Source organism: Schistocerca nitens, chromosome 8, assembly GCF_023898315.1.
Source record: "Schistocerca nitens isolate TAMUIC-IGC-003100 chromosome 8, iqSchNite1.1, whole genome shotgun sequence".
Lineage (NCBI taxonomy): Eukaryota > Metazoa > Arthropoda > Insecta > Orthoptera > Acrididae > Schistocerca > Schistocerca nitens.
In genome coordinates this window covers 110,621,217-110,639,208 of record NC_064621.1, presented here as the reverse complement: position 1 = coordinate 110,639,208, position 17,992 = coordinate 110,621,217, and positions in this window count along the sequence as shown.

Genomic DNA, 17,992 nt, shown 5'->3' with positions numbered 1-17,992 from the left:
ATCCACTGTGTCAACTTATAATTAAATCTGAGGGGGGTGCGATGGGGAGGTTCCCTTGTGAGTGTACGGCCGCAGTGATTGGTATGGGCATAACCCCATAAGAAATAGTCGCAGCGTGTGAGATCTCGGTGGCCAGAAGTCTCCTGTGACCGATCCAGGGCTGAGGAAAGCAGTTATTCAAAAAGCCTCGTACAACACGGTTCGAGCTCCATCCTGCTGGAAAATGAAATCCTGGGAATCTACCATAACGTGAAGGAACAGCCATTGTTCCACCATGTCTAGGTACGTGATTTCCATTACAGTTCTTTCAGCAAAGAAAAATGATCCATAAACCTTTGTACGAGAAACGGCATAGAACACGTTGATCTTCGGTGACACTCTTTCGTGTTGCAATGGTGAATGTGGATTTTTCAGACCCCATTTGTGAACATTGTTCTGTTGATTTTTCCACTAAGGTGGAAAGTCACTTCATCGCAAAAAATTACACGCTGTAGAAATGAGTCATTCTTTATCTTTGCTATCACATACCCACAAAAATTGAGACACTTCTCTTTTTCATTGGGATTGAGAGCCTGCACAAGTTGTAATCGGTAGGGCTTGTACAGCAAATGCAAAACTTTCTATGCAGTTAGTTAGGGTGAAATTACAATGAAATGAAAACCCTTAGGTGCTTACAGGCGTTGACATATGTCAACGGGGACAGATGAAAATGTGTGCCCCGACCGGGACTCGATCCCGTGATCTCCTGCTTACATGGCAGACGCTCTATCCATCCTTTTCTTCTTTTTTTTAATCTCATTTTGTTCGCTTTTGTTCGTTGCTTCTGCTCGGGCCGGACGTCGTAAGACATCCGTTGAAGTTCGTTGTTGATCGATTAACTCAGTTTTTTTATTGCAGAGGGCAGCCATCCCTCTTTTGTTCGGTATAGGTCGTTGCGTTTGACCTGGGCGGACGTCACAAGACGTCCGTTCAAGTAGATCGTTCATTCCTAGACTCGGTTTTTGTATTACAGAGAGCACGCAGCCCTCTGACCGAACACGCTGAGCTACCGTGCCGGCGTCCCTCTGACCGAACACGCTGAGCTACCGTGCCGGCTATCCATCTGAGCCACCGAGGACACAGAGGATAGTGCGAGTGCAGGGATTTACCTCTGGTACGCCTCCCGCAAGACTCACATTCTCAACGTATTGTCCCGCACTACATTCGTAGTGCCCCCGCCCATTATACTCATTACTCGCGGCCCGTTGCCGAATTCCGTAAGAGATCGGGCACTGTTTGTGTATCCGCACAGTAGAAGAAGATGGTTAAATGGCAGATACCATCTTCGTATATACGAGGGTCACTCCAAAAGAAATGTACACTATTTTTGTAAAAATACAGTTTTCATTATGCATGTGTGAAAGTTTTACAGTGTATAGATACATCCTTCCAGCTTGTTTTCAAACTTGGTTCAACCTGTTCCCGTGAGTGGCGCCGTCACAGCATGTCTTCAAGATGGGTGCTACAATTGACGTTCGTCAGAAGCAACGTGCTGTCATAGAATTCCTGTGCTGAGAAAACGAGATAGTGGGAAACATCCACAAGAGGTTGAAAAAGGTGTATGGAGATGCTGCTGTCGATCGCAGTACAGTTAGTGGGTGGGCAAGCAGGTTACGTGATGAAAGCGGCTACGGCAATATTGAGTATTGTCCTCGCAACGGCAGGCCTCGTACTGCACACACTCCAGACAATGTGCAGAGAGTTAACGAATTGGTGACTGCTGACAGATGCATCATAGTGAACCAATTGTCACGCAACGTTGGGATAGGGGAAGGAAGAGTTTGCAGAAAGCTGAAAGTGTTGGCGTTAGAAAAGGTTTGTGCCAGGTGGGTTCGCAGGATGTTGACAGTGGCTCACAAAGAAACGAGAAAAACGGTATGCAGCGAACTTTTGAAACAGAACGAGAATGGTGGAGATGAATTTCTTGGAAGAATTGTGACTGGTGATGAAACATAGCTTCATCATTTTTCACCACAGACGAAGAGGCAATTAATGGAGTGGCATCATGCAAATTCACCCAAGAAAAAAATTCAAAACCACACCTTCTGCTGGAAAAGTTATGGCTACGGTGTTTTTCGATTCCGAAGGACTCTTGCTTTTGGACATCATGCCAAGTGGAACCACCATAAATTCTGATGCATATATGACGACACTGAAGAAACTTCAAGCTCGACTGAGTCGTGTTCGACCACATCGGTAAAAGCAGGATGTTTTGCTGTTGCACGACAATTCACGGCCACATTTCAGTCAAAAAACCATGGAAGCGATTACAAAACTCGGACGGACAACACTGAAACACACGCCTTACAGTCCTGACCTGGCTCCATGTACAATCATCATTTTTTTTTTTTTTTTTTTTTTTTTTTTTTTTTTTTTTTTCCAGCAGTCTACTGACTTGTTTCATGCGGCCCGCCACAAATTCCTTTCCTGTGCTAACCTCTTCATCTCAGAGTAGCACTTGCAACCTACGTCCTCAATTATTTGCTTGACGTATTCCAATCTCTGTCTTCCTCTACAGTTTTTGCCCTCTACAGCTCCCTCTAGTACCATGGAAGTCATTCCCTCATTTCTTAGCAGGTCCTATCACCCTGTCCCTTCTCCTTATCAGTTTTTTCCACATATTCCTTTCCTCTCCGATTCTGCGTAGAACCTCCTCATTCCTTATCTTATCAGTCCACCTAATTTTCAACATTCGTCTATAGCACCACATCTCAAATTCTTCGATTCTCTTCTGTTCCGGTTTTCCCACAGTCCATGTTTCACAACCATATAATGCTGTACTCCAGACGTACATCCCCAGAAATTTCTTCCTCAAATTGTGGCCGGTATTTGATATTAGTAGACTTCTCTTGGCCAGAAATGCCTTTTTTGCCATAGCGAGTCTGCTTTTGATGTCCTCCTTACTCCGTCCGTCATTGGTTATTTTACTGCCTAGGTAGCAGAATTCCTTAACTTCATTGACTTCGTGACCATCAATCCTCATGTTAAGTTTCTCGCTGTTCTCATTTCTACTACTTCTCATTACCTTCGTCTTTCTCCGATTTACTCTCAAACCATACTGTGTACTCATTAGACTGTTCATTCCGTTCAGCAGATCATTTAATTCTTCTTCACTTTCACTCAGGATAGCAATGTCATCAGCGAATCGTATCATTGATATCCTTTCACCTTGTATTTTAATTCCACTCCTGAACCTTTCTTTTATTTCCATCATTGCCTCCTCGATGTACAGATTGACGAGTAGGGGCGAAAGGCTACAGCCTTGTCTTACACCCTTCTTAATACGAGCACTTCGTCCTTGATCGTCCACTCTTATTATTCCCTCTTGGTTGTTGTACATATTGTATATGACCCGTCTCCCCCTATAGCTTACCCCTACTTTTTTCAAAATCTCGAACAGCTTGCACCCTTTTATATTGTCGAACGCTTTTTCCAGGTCGACAAATCCTATGAAAGTGTCTTGATTTTTCTTTAGCCTTGCTTCCATAATTAGCCGTAACGTCAGAATTGCCTCTCTCGTCCCTTTTCTTTTCCTAAAGCCAAACTGATCGTCACCTAGCGCATTCTCAATTTTCTTTTTCATTCTTCTGTATATTATTCTTGTAAGCAGCTTCGATGCATGAGCTGTTAAGCTGATTGTGCGATAATTCTCGCACTTGTCAGCTCTTGCCGTCTTCGGAATTGTGTGGATGATGCTTTTCCGAAAGTCAGATGGTATATCGCCAGACCCATATATTCTACACACCAACGTGAATAGTCGTTTTGTTGCCACTTCCCCCAATGATTTTAAAAATTCTGATGGAATGTTATCTATCCCTTCTGCCTTATTTAACCGTAAGTCCTCCAAAGCTCTTTTAAATTCCGATTCTAATACTGGATCCCCTATCTCTTCTAAATCTACCCCTGTTTCTTCTTCTATCACATCAGACAAATCTTCACCCTCATAGAGGCTTTCAATGTATTCTTTCCACCTATCTGCTCTCTCCTCTGCATTTAACAGTGGAATTCCCGTTGCACTCTTAATGTTACCACCGTTGCTTTTAATGTCACCAAAGGTTGTTTTGACTTTCCTGTATGCTGAGTCTGTCCTTCCGACAATCATATCTTTTTCGATGTCTTCACGTTTTTCCTGCAGCCATTTCGTCTTAGCTTCCCTGCACTTCCTATTTATTTCATTCCTCAGCGACGTGTATTTCTGTATTCCTGATTTTCCCGGAACATTTTTGTACTTCCTCCTTTCATCAATCAACTGAAGTATTTCTTCTGTTACCCATGGTTTCTTCGCAGCTACCTTCTTTGTACCTATGTTTTCCTTCCCAACTTCTGTGATGGCCCTTTTTAGAGATGTCCATTCCTTTTGAACTGTACTGCCTACTGCGCTATTCCTTATTGCTGTATCTATAGCGTTAGAGAACTTCAAACGTATCTCGTCATTCCTTAGTACTTCCGTATCCCATTTCTTTGCGTATTGATTCTTCCTGACTAATGTCTTCAACTTCAGCCTACTCTTCATCACTACTATATTGTGATCTGAGTCTATATATGCTCCTGGGTACGCCTTACAATCCAGTATCTGATTTCGGAATCTCTGTCTGACCATGATGTAATCTAATTGAAATCTTCCCGTATCTCCCGGCCTTTTCCCAGTATACCTCCTCCTCTTGTGATTCTTGAACAGGGTATTCGCTATTACTAGCTGAAACTTGTTACAGAACTCAATTACTCTTTCTCCTCTTTCATTCCTTGTCCCAAGCCCGTATTCTCCTGTAACCTTTCCTTCTACTCCTTCCCCTACAACTGCATTCCAGTCGCCCATGACTATTACATTTTCGTCCCCCTTTACATACTGCATTACCCTTTCAATATCCTCATACACTTTTTCTATCTGTTCGTCTTCAGCTTGCGACGTCGGCATGTATCATCTCTTAGGGAAAGTGAAAGACTCTCTTCGTGGAACAATGTTTGAAGATGATGACTCCCTTGTGCACGCTGCCAAACAATGGCTCCAACAGGTTGGTCCAGAATTTTACCGTGCAGATTCCAAGGTGGAGTAAGGCAGTTGAGAGAGATGGAAATTATGTGGAGAAATGAAAATATTGTTTCTAAACTATGTATCTACACACTGTAAAACTTTCAAACATGTAGAATAAAAGATGGATTTGAAAAAAAATTAGTGTGCATTTGTTTTGGAGTGACCCATCGTTAGTTGGGGTATTCCAGGTTCAGGACTGGCTCCATTGGTAGACTTGTAACCTCCCCATCACTTATCGACCTTAATGACAGTGAAAAATTAAACCGCGTGTACCTAATGGGAATTTTGGATAAGCAATCGTCAGCGAAGTTAATCTGTCGGTAAAGTGGGAGGAAAGGGTTACATCTAAATGAAAGGAAAAATGCAAATGAAACTGGTGGAAATTAATTTTGAAAAGGGGTAAAGTTAATAAAGAAAGTAAATGTGCGGCCGTTACGTCAACAATTAACTAGCGGTAATTAGATATTTGAGATTTGGGGGAAATCACGGTCGCCTGTCCTAAGGACAATTACTATAGTAACTGAAAAAGAAAGGTTATTACACATATAATTAGCACTAGAAGCGTGGCAACTGAAGGTTGACACGTGTAGTGTGAAAACTGAAAGTTTGTCAGAAGTAATCAATTTCGCTACACTCTGACTTAATTTAGCAAAAGAATTAATAAATCCGGAAAATCAAAAGTTAATTTAGTGACTGAAGTTAATAGTGAGCTTTCTTTCTGAAGCACATCGAAATCCAGCAGAATACGGTTAGCCTTGGACTACCTCAACAATCATTTCAAAAGCAACTTGACTCTACGCAATTTAGAAACAAGAGATTTAACTTTGATCTTGAATTAAATGATTCTGAATAATTAACAATAATAAAATTTAGTACGTACCAAGCTGAGCTGCAGTCACAGGTAAGCTAAAATATGCTAACAAAACTCGCACTCTTAATTTGTGCTTGTGTAATCTAACCATTGTAGCCAGCTATGCTTTAACTGCACTTGGAAACTAATGTAATGAAAAGCAATGATAGTACTTTAATGCTGGCGTCTGAATTTCAACGACACTCGGTTTCATTTCGGAAAAGGAAGGGACCCTGCTTGGTAATGCAATTGGGACAATGAGCAACAAAGGTTCATGCTGAGTTGCTGTAATTTTGCGAGGCAAACGGAACAATTTGAAAAGCTGAGGTCTGCCATACAGTTCTGAAACTTTACGTGCTTTTAGTCTTCCTTGTTGGTTGATTGAAGATTTGAAGCCGTCGATCGAGGAGGTGGCGACAGTCACTCATTGTCGGCCGTCGCTGTTGCAGAAGCTGGATGTTGGCGCGCGTTCTTCTCAACACGGTCACCAGACGAAACGGGCTCTTGATGTGCGCCAGCTAATGCTTCCCGTCCGCGACACCATGTCAGAAACTATCATCGCAAGTCGAGCGCAATTACATGCTGCTAAACCCCGAAAGCGCGGCAACTCGCGGGAGCGTCACACCACACACCTGCTCCACTCGCTACTCCAGCCAGACTCCAACTGCTCTGCCCGCGCTCCACGCGGCAGAGTTAACACTACCAAAGATCCTACACACTTTGATTCTTCACACGACCTATCGATGTAATCGTTCGATAGCAGTTTTCCCTAGGCAAGACCCAGCGTAAAAATACAAATAATATTTACGAAACAAACCAATTATACACCGACATAAATGCATACATATATATATATATATATATATATATATATATATATATATATATATATATATATACAAATAGTAAAACAATTACAATATATAAAGGCACAGAAATGTCATATATTCAGGTAACAAATTAAGGAAAAAACTTACAGTACAACAGATGGAAATAGGAGGATATGCATTTCCGGCGTTACACGTGCCCCACATTGTCTGAGGATGTTCGTGTAACCTAAACAGACTCAGAAAATGTCCCAAAAAATAAACAGCGGAAATGCATATGCTCAAAACATCATCAAAATTTAGCATTCGTCTAATTAAGCATAAATCAATTTTTTAGACCTTAAAAATTGAGTGGAGACAGTCCTAATCTTATTCCACTCTGTCATCTTGCACAAAATAAAACAGGTTGACGACATATTAAAATTCATAGAAAGCATAGAAAATGGTTTAGCTATTCCAAAACCATTAAAATTCGTAACACTATAAGAAATGGGATACTATTTGCAAAATTAATTAGAGTACATGGTCATAAAAACAGGTAGATCAAAATACGCAAATTAATTATTAATTACATAGAATACACATTTTATATAACCTTTTCATAATTATTAACTCGTCATGAGAGTCCACTTAACGCTAAACAAGAAAATAATATACAGCAGATCGACAAAAACATAAATATTGACAACAGAATTCTTTCATATCAGCTGTCCGGGAAGAAAAACAACTCCGCCTTCCGTACTCGCAAGTACAAAGAATGCCGACAGCGGCACAAGAGCCGACAGCGGCTCAAGAGCCGACAGCGGTTCCGCCCCGCCAGTATTGTTGCGCCCGCCTGTGCGGCACGCTTGATCTCTCTCGCCCTTGTAACGGCATTTCCAGAACGTCCGTTTCACTGAATTCTTTACTAAAATCTCACTCCCGAGTAATCTCAAGGAGTCCCTCAATACTATCACAGTGGATAACTCAACACTGTCCATCATCACACGCATGTACTAGCCTGAAACTTAAAACAGCGTCTAAGTACATCGGCAGTGACTAGTAAACCACATATTTATGGAATCTTACAGCTATTTACAAAATCATATTTACTTTCCTTAATCTACTGTGACTCAGCTGAAAACTTAAACTAGCAGCTTGGATTTTTCAGTTGATTAGATCATGATTAAATTGATTAAAATTAAATTGATTAATCAAAATTAATTACTTATTAATTACAACTTCTTTAATGACCTTGGTCAGTCAAAAGCATGGCAATCTAGCAAATCGTTAAATCTTACACTCTATTTTACATACTGTACAAATTACCCATTCTGTGGTATTAATCAACCCTAGGTTGGTACAATTTCAAGTCTACAATATTCCGTATACCTAATCGTTTTCCAGAGCTTGGATACTCTAAGCAATAAGCATTTGTGTGAGGTATACCAATGACTTTATATGGTCCATTATAAACAAACTTAAATTTAGAGATTTCATTGTCTATCTCGCTCGATTTCTCGTGAGCTTTTACAAGAACTAAGTCTCCGATTGCAAACTTAGCAAAACGCGCTTTAGCGTCATGACGACGTATGCGAGCATCGGCTTTTAGCTTCATTACTTCTCGCAAACGATCCTTTTTCACACCAATACTAATGTCAACCCGTGGAGGGAATTTGATTATCTCTTCCACTAGTCCCGGTTTGTCTGAAACACACTCTTATTCTTCATTATCCCTTCATACAGGCCTCGTCTTTGTTCGTATGTTACGTTTGATGCACCGTGTACAATACTTTCCAATTCACTTTCTACACTATTGTCAATGCTGAGATTCCTCACGTTACGGCAGTTCAAATTCATTCCTACGTCAATGTCATCCGGCCAGTTAACAATGTGTATAGGCTGGTATCGCCTATGCACACCGTCTCCTGCCTCGTCAAAACTAACTACTATTGCTTTATCTTGTGACGTACATGTCAAAGTTTTGCTTTCGCAATTAATCACTGCACGGTACTTTAATAGCCAATCTAACCCGATAATTACTTCCGTAGTTAAGTCTGGCACGACGACAAACTCTTGTTCAAATCGTGCCCCACATATCTCGAAGTTGACAAAAATCTGTTTTGTGACCGGTTTACTGGCCTTCCCAGTAGCACCGATAATTTTCACTCCTGTTACTGGCATAACTACGATACCAGGTCTGTCTTTCAGTAACTCAAATATTTTCCCAGATACAGCACTCAATTCTGCACCGGTGTCAATCAACACGTTTAGTTGTAGGTCGTGCATATTAGCAGACACTACTATCTGTCTACACTTGTCCTCGACTGTTTCTTTATTTTCCCACAGTAAATCCTCGTCTATATCCAGGTCATTCCAGAAAAAACCATCCGGCTTTGATCCTAAATCCGGTTTATCTGGCGGCTTTTTCAGTCTCTTTTCACATATAGTTTTAATTTCAACACGTTTGTCCTGAGGCTTAGTCTGTAGCTTCGCCTCCAATACCGAAACCTTTTCCTGCAACTCGCCAACTAGTGAGTGTTGCTTTGCTATCAATTCACTAATTGTCACCTTCGTTGATTCCTCTTTAATCAGATTGATCTCATCTGCCAGTCTACCTGGAGAAATGTGCCCAGTAGTATCTGCAATTACTTCCTCTGGATCTGCGCAACCCACGCTGCCATCGTCTGACCGTATAATGTCAGCTCTAACCTCATACACGCTGTAATCTATGTGCTTTTCTACCAATCGTGTCCGGCTATCACTAAAATTTTCACAATCTTTCTCCTTAATACTTTCGCAATGTTTAAACTGGAGGTTTGCGTCGGATGGGTCGGCTACTTCTACCACTGAAACTTTCGGTAAGGTCTGCCGGTTAGGGCCAGAACTTTCCGTTACTACTTCAACATCTAACTCCTGCGGAACGAAACACGACGAATCTTGCTCGTGCTCCCCATTAACATCAACTGTTTCTGGTAAAGCCTGCCGGTTAGGGCCACAACTTTCTATCATTTCACAAACACTATTTTCCTGCGGGACGAGACGCGGCAAATCCTGCCCGCGCTCCCCATAAACGCTTCTCCCATACAGACCCCTATAATCTCCTAGTTCGTCGTATAAGCGACCGAACTGCCTTAACCAGACCTCATCCCTCTCTGCATCCCCTCGCTCGATGACGGACGTTTTATCCGACATCTGATCTTCTCTCAACACTTGCGAATCATTCTTAAACTCAATCTCCAGTTTCGCTGTGGGTATTACAGCTGCCACTTTATAATCGATTTCCGGAACACTACTTAAATTGTTCTCACTGACAGTGAATGTACTTCCTACCGCCGTGTCTACAGCTGATCTACTACTTGTGGGCGCACTCCTTTCTCTTAACACTGGCACACTCTCCCGCCGTTGATTATTCCATACGGAATTTTCATAACGACGACACCTGGGTTTTCTCTTGTTATTCGGCCGCCAAAATTTCTCCACGCCCGGTCGGCCCCTCACCGGCGCGGCTAATGGTTTCCCTGTCTCGTCCCAGCATATACGCTCCCCAGATGCTGCTGAGGCGGCTGATCACACACTCTGGCGTTATTACTATTCTGCGAAGCCCGTATCACGCTAGTATGATACTGGTTTCCGTCATTCCTGTTATTATTTGCAGTGTATCGATTGTCATTACGGCCCGAACCACTATTGCTATTGCTGCCAAGATTGCGGTATGCATTATTCCCATAGTTATGATTGTTGTGGTTGCTGTGGTACCCGTTGTTGTTACCACGGCCTCTACCAGTATCGCGATTATTGCGCCAATTGTCCTCGTCCTCAACTCTTTCCAGGAAATGATTGATTGTCCTGTAATTGCTTCCTACGTAGCGTTTTGTATCATCTGGAAGCTTCTTGTAGAGTTCCCAGACTATTTCGGATTCCGTGCGGCGATCACGCAAATATTCCAACTTGCGGATCCAGCCCTCACAAAACTCCTTCATCGAGCCGCGCGAATTCGCATCGAAAGGCCTCGATACGACAAATTCGCGCCAGACACTTTGCTGTTTTTGCTCTGACCAGTATTCAGCCAGAAACAAATTTTTAAACTCGTCAAAGGTCAGGTTCGTAATGTTGAGGTTTAAGCCCCAACGCTTGGCATCACCAGCCAACACATCAATAACCGCATTAATTTTTCTCTCATTAGTCCATGATCTGGGTAAAACTCTTTCACAGTTTTTAATGAAATCCGTCGCGTGTATACCGCCTTTTTTCAAGGGGTCGAACCGCTCCTCTTTCGTCAACAATTCCGAACTATGTGCACAGATTGGCACATAGCTCTGTTTTTCTTCAAGTTTCTTTTCTAATTCCGACACTCTCGTAATCACTTGGCAAGTGGTTGTCGCAAGCGTTTCCACTTCCCTCTTTTTCTCTTCGCAGGTATTAGCCTGCTTCCTCACTTTGGTATCTACTTCGGATACTAAAACCTTTAAAGTTTCCACCTTCTGTTGATCGTCTTTTCTCACTAATTGAATTTGTTCCGTCACCTTATTCTCGATGATCGGAGCAACTGCGTCTCCTACACTTTTCTCGATTCTGCTAATTTCGGAATTAAAACGCGTATTTATGCTCGCAATTTCCGCCTAAACGCCTATCATTTCCTGTTTAAGATTACCGATTTCGGTATTAATCACAACAATATCTTCTTTGATTTTATCAACTTTTGTGTTAACAATTCCAACATTGTTGTTAACAACATTAATAGCTTTGTTCTGATTGTCTAGCTTCCTGTCAATTTTTTCAGACTGAGCTTAAATTTCTGCCGATTGAGTTTCTATCTTGCTAGACTGAGCCTTGATTTCGTTAATCAAAACATTCAATAAATCATTTAAATTCCCGGAAACTACCGGTTTTACTTCCGTAGCGGCTTCCTCTTTAATTGTCCCCCCGTATTCGTCATCAAGGGATTCCGATTTGATTTTCACTTCCGATTCCGAAACATTTTCTAATGTTTGGAATTCCATTTCTGCTCTTTGTTGCGTCTCGGCGGTCGCGTCTTTCATGCTAGCCGCCTGCCCCTGAACAATGGGTACCGCGGTGCGTGTTTCCCACTGTTCGACCGATTGTTCCGTACCCAAGTCTACCAAATTTTGGTAATTGTTGCCTTCACTCATTTTAATAATTTTCAATATAAATAACAAATCTCAAATCTAATTAGGATTCCTCAGACTAATATTCTCGCTGACGTATCGACCATTTCGTAACCAGTACTTTGTTACGAGATTTGCACAATGCAAAATTCGTGTCCAGAACAACCTCAAATTTGAAGATTGTCCTGTCACCAGGTCGCCACGTGTAACCTCCCCCTCACTTATCGACCTTAATGACAGTGAAAAATTAAACCGCGTGTACCTAATGGGAATTTTGGATAAGCAATCGTCACCGAAGTTAATCTGTCGGTAAAGTGGGAGGAAAGGGTTACATCTAAATGAAAGGAAAAATGCAAATGAAACTGGTGGAAATTAATTTTGAAAAGGGGTAAAGTTAATAAAGAAAGTAAATGTGCGGCCGTTACGTCAACAATTAACTAGCGGTAATTAGATATTTGAGATTTGGGGGAAATCACGGTCGCCTGTCCTAAGGACAATTACTATAGTAACTGAAAAAGAAAGGTTATTACACATATAATTAGCACTAGAAGCGTGGCAACTGAAGGTTGACACGTGTAGTGTGAAAACTGAAAGTTTGTCAGAAGTAATAAATTTCGCTACACTCTGACTTAATTTAGCAAAAGAATTAATAAATCTGGAAAATCGAAAGTTAATTTAGTGACTGAAGTTAATAGTGAGCTTTCTTTCTGAAGCACATCGAAATCCAGCAGAATACGGTTAGCCTTGGACTACCTCAACAATCATTTCAAAAGCAACTTGACTCTACGCAATTTAGAAACAAGAGATTTAACTTTGAACTTGAATTAAATGATTCTGAATAATTAACAATAATAAAATTTAGTACGTACCAAGCTGAGCTGCAGTCACAGGTAAGCTAAAATATGCTAACAAAACTCGCACTCTTAATTTGTGCTTGTGTAATCTAACCATTGTAGCCAGCTATGCTTTAACTGCACTTGGAAACTAATGTAATGAAAAGCAATGATAGTACTTTAATGCTGGCGTCTGAATTTCAACGACACTCGGTTTCATTTCGGAAAAGGAAGGGACCCTGCTTGGTAATGCAATTGGGACAATGAGCAACAAAGGTTCATGCTGAGTTGCTGTAATTTTGCGAGGCAAACGGAACAATTTGAAAAGCTGAGGTCTGCCATACAGTTCTGAAACTTTACGTGCTTTTAGTCTTCCTTGTTGGTTGATTGAAGATTTGAAGCCGTCGATCGAGGAGGTGGCGACAGTCACTCATTGTCGGCCGTCGCTGTTGCAGAAGCTGGATGTTGGCGCGCGTTCTTCTCAACACGGTCACCAGACGAAACGGGCTCTTGATGTGCGCCAGCTAATGCTTCCCGTCCGCGACACCATGTCAGAAACTATCATCGCAAGTCGAGCGCAATTACATGCTGCTAAACCCCGAAAGCGCGGCAACTCGCGGGAGCGTCACACCACACACCTGCTCCACTCGCTACTCCAGCCAGACTCCAACTGCTCTGCCCGCGCTCCACGCGGCAGAGTTAACACTACCAAAGATCCTACACACTTTGATTCTTCACACGACCTATCGATGTAATCGTTCGATAGCAGTTTTCCCTAGGCAAGACCCAGCGTAAAAATACAAATAATATTTACGAAACAAACCAATTATACACCGACATAAATGCATACATATATATATATATATATATATATATATATATATATACAAATAGTAAAACAATTACAATATATAAAGGCACAGAAATGTCATATATTCAGGTAACAAATTAAGGAAAAAACTTACAGTACAACAGATGGAAATAGGAGGATATGCATTTCCGGCGTTACAGACTTACTGGGAGTGCACCCAAAACTTTCTTGAATCCCTCGGACATCATCCTCTGAGACATGCTGTCGGCTGTGCTTTTTCCTTTGCACACACTCCCAGTCTGTTTAAATTGCTTAAACTGACGGCTAATGCTTCTGCGAGTTGGCGGTTGAATACCGAATTTGGTACGAAATGCCCGCTGCACCGTTATTTGCGGCTCACACACCGTGAACTCAAGCACGCAGAAAACCTTGTGTTCACCAGTCGGCATCTCACCCAACTGGCAGTGAAACGGAATGATGCAGCAATTGCAGCGCGAACTCTACCGGCCATTTCTGAAACCATCACCGCCCGCCAAAAACTTTGACACTTCCTCTTTTCATTGGTATAAAGCTTGTTCTTTTTGGATTTATACTTGAATATACACAAATTATTGAAAATATGTCCATCATTTAGAATAACTCTATGTATTGTAGTACTACATGTTTAGATAGCAAGATACATAAAGAAGAAGTCTAATTATAAGGAGTTACAATTGTATGAATGAAAAATATTTGCCATAGAATCTTCTGTATGATCCATATAAGGTTCCCAGGCAGAACATCATGTTTAACTTAACATCATTAAATTTAAAATTTATGAAATTCGTTCATGTATTGCTTTACTAAAACGGATTTATCGACGGCCCAGCTGCCTCCCTTTCCTGTAATACTCTTCCTTATGGAATCTCTGTATTAACCTCGCGACACACCCATAGAAGGTGATCGACTGTTTCATCACCCTCTCCGCACGTACAAGCAGCACTTGTGGCTAGCCTGAACCGATGACAGTAAGACATTAATTGTCCATGTCTGGTTAACATTGTTGTAAGGTTAGATGACTGCAGTAAATTTATGGGAAGACGATGCTGAACAGTCGGAAAAACCTTTTGTTATTGCCCCTTTTGTGGTTTCAGCCCATTCTCTTTCCTATTTGTTCTTTTTTCTTCTGATCACAGACGAAGGAATCCTGTTGTTGCCTTCTGTTGCATTTTCTCGAGCTGCTTGTTTGGCAGGCTTCTCTGTCAGTTCATTCCCAATAGTTCGTGCTTGTGGTTTCGTTCACAACTTCGGTTAATATGCCACTTCCTCTGCGCGGTTCCCTAATTTTGTTTCTGAACTCTTCTATCAAATATTTATGATTCCTGTAATTTTTTAATGTATCCAGCGTAATTCTACTATCCGTTTGTATTACAGCTGCCATTTTAACATTTGTTTTTTCGTAGGTCTTGCAAGACTGCTAATCGTTCTACTTCGTTAATGGTGGATCCATTCTTTAGTGTGTACTTTAAGTGATAGGCAGGTCTCACAATAATCATTATTACCCCTTATGAATCTGCTCCGTTCTCTGAATCAATATGAATCTTTACAGAATATTCCCTATTTTTGTAATTTTCCTCTAAAGTTACTGTACTTGCTGGAGGGGCCACTGTTTGTGATCTGAAGGATTGTCTATAGAATGGGACGCGTGTTCAATTTTTGTAATTTTATGATCTACAGCTATTGTCTGTAGTTTCATAACTACTATTGAACGGCCTGTTAGAATGCACAATGTTTCAGTAGATGTCGTTCTGTAAGACTCGGAATGTTCATGTTGATCAGACGCTGGATTCTAGGAATCTTCATACAGTTATATTTTCTTCTCAGAGCGTAAATCCAAACAGGAGCTGCATATGCCAATATTGGTAGTATAGCGCCTTTGTAAATTATTTTCATTGCTCTTGAACCAAGTCTCCAGTTGACCCTTGCTGATTTAGATAAAGGATGAATAAGTTTCGTGTATTTTTCAGTCGTATACCGTATGTGTTCATTAAACATAAGCTTAGGATCAGTAATTATACCCAAGTATTTTAATTGTTCAACTTGTTGCAAAAAATTATTGTTGAGAACTGTACTAACTGTTGCTTTGTCTTTACGCCTTCTCCTTTTTATTAGCTTTACTTTAGATTTTTGCTCATTAAAACGGATTTGGTTCTTTTGGGCCCAAGCTGTGATTTTTTCCAGTTTTCTATTGCAGAGCTCCTCAGCAATAATGACAGTGTCTGGTTTAGTCACCACGAATATATCATCTCCAGATACTACTGTTCTTGTGTTTGCTGTGTAACATCTCAAAAACCTGGGCCACAGCAAGACCCCTGTCGGCAAGCTTTTGCCACTTTCTTTTCTAATTTGATGCTGTTAAACGCCAACACTGCTGATCTATCACTGAAATAGTTTTTACTAGATTATATAAGTTCCTAGTACATTCAAATTCTGCTAGCGCATTAAGGATGCTGGGTCACTAAGCCGTGTCAGAAGCTCCTTGAAAATCAAGACTGACCATTACTATCCTTGTAATGTGCTTTCCTCTACGAAGCTCTTAACAGCCAACAGTGCGTCGACTATCTCTTTCTGTGGAGCGAATCCACGCTCATTGTTGCTTAGGAGATCCTTGGAGGAGACATGATACATAGTGCTGATTAATTAATAGCTTTTCCGCTACTATTCTTCAGTGTACAGAAAGCTGATGGGACAAAATTTGGACATTTCGATCCTATTTTCTTTTCTGGGGTTGAGAATAGGTGCTAGTTTAGCTCTTTTCGACATCTCAGGAAGCAACAGTTCTTTAGGCAACTGCTATATAAAGCGGTAAAATATCTAGGAAAAACGCTATACACCGACGAAGGATCTATAGTAACTTCATTTTCACCAGTAGTCTTGTTTTGAGGCAAGTTCGTTTTTATTTCCTCTATTTCTGTCTGTGCGAAAGCTACATCACCTACTGTTCTCTTGGGTCGTAGCGTTTAAGATCTTATTAGTTTATGGTGTTCCTTGTCTTGAGTTTGATCGTCCTCACGCACAATATATTCGAGCATATAGGCGGTACTGTCGGTTAAATCCATTGTTATCGTGTTAGCACTTTTCATCAGCGTTGTTGTGCGAGTATTATATCTCGCTTTCTCTCACGCTATTCGATAGACTGCGTTTCAAGCATAAATTTTGGGGTGAAGCTGCTGTATTCCTTCTTCTCTTTACAGTATTGTTACTTTCGTAGCTCCCTCAGATATCCGCCGTTCTTTGTCCTTTGATAAATTCGCCTTAACGCGTTGGTTTCTTTTGCATTGCAGTTAATTCTGATGTCCACCAAGGGACAGACTTTCTTCCAGTTCTGTACTTCAGCTGGTTTTGTTTCTTGAACGATTTATTACATGAGCTATCTAGAAATCCTTCAGGTTCGGTGATAACGGTTTCAGTATTTGTTTCCGCTTGAACTTTTGCTGCCAAATTGTTGTCTATTTCTTTTAAGTTGTGTAAGTCGGTGTCTAGTAAATATTTGTGCTTAAGTTCTTCTGATGGCAGAGTCTCACAGGGTCTCGTCTGTGACAATAACTTTTTTAGTATGAGTTAAGCTTCCAGAAAATACTATTGAGCACACTCCTATGCTGAAGGTAATAACCTTACGGTAGGAGAAACTCTCTTCTTCACTACACGTCCATTGGCCTAGCATCGGCAGCAGACGAGAGGTGGCTGTAGTTAAATCAATATTGCTCTTCCTTAACTATTTTCAGAAATTGGTCCGTGATCTCCATCGTTCAGTAGATACAGATCGGTGGAAGCCATCTCATTTCCTCCGGAGTTTGTTACTTATCATGCCAAACGCTACATCTTGTATTGCTATCCATAGTGATTACTAAATCAACTCCTTTATTGTAGGTTATCATGTCGTCAGTTTTTCTCAGGTCATCTTTGATGGGTTTTGTGATATCTAACTACACGCTAGATACGAAAAATCGCAATTTTTTTTAATTATTTCTACAAATACTGCGTCTTAGTCGGACAAGTGGCTGATCATTACGAAATCAATATCTTTGTTGGTTATGATTATTGCTGCTCTTTCCCTTGTATCACCTGCGCTAAATACCTTGCAGCCTCTAGTGATTCCACCTACGTTTTCTTGATAACCATATGGTTCTTGTATGAAAGCGATGGCCGGCCACGGTGACCGAGCGATTTTAGGCGCTTCAGTCCGGAACCGCGCGACTGCTACGGTCGCAGGTTCGAATCCTGCCTCGGGCAAGGATGTGTGTGATGTCCTTAGGTTAGTTAGGTTTAAGTAGTTTTAAGTTCTAGAGCACTGATGACCTCAGATGTTAAGTACCATAGTGCTCAGAGCCATTTGAACAATTTTTTTTAACGAAAGCGATGTCAGTCGCATATTGCACCGTAAGCTGCATTAGGCCACCTGTTGCAGCTCTGGAACGCTGTAGACTTATTCGTATGCACTTGATTTATTTTC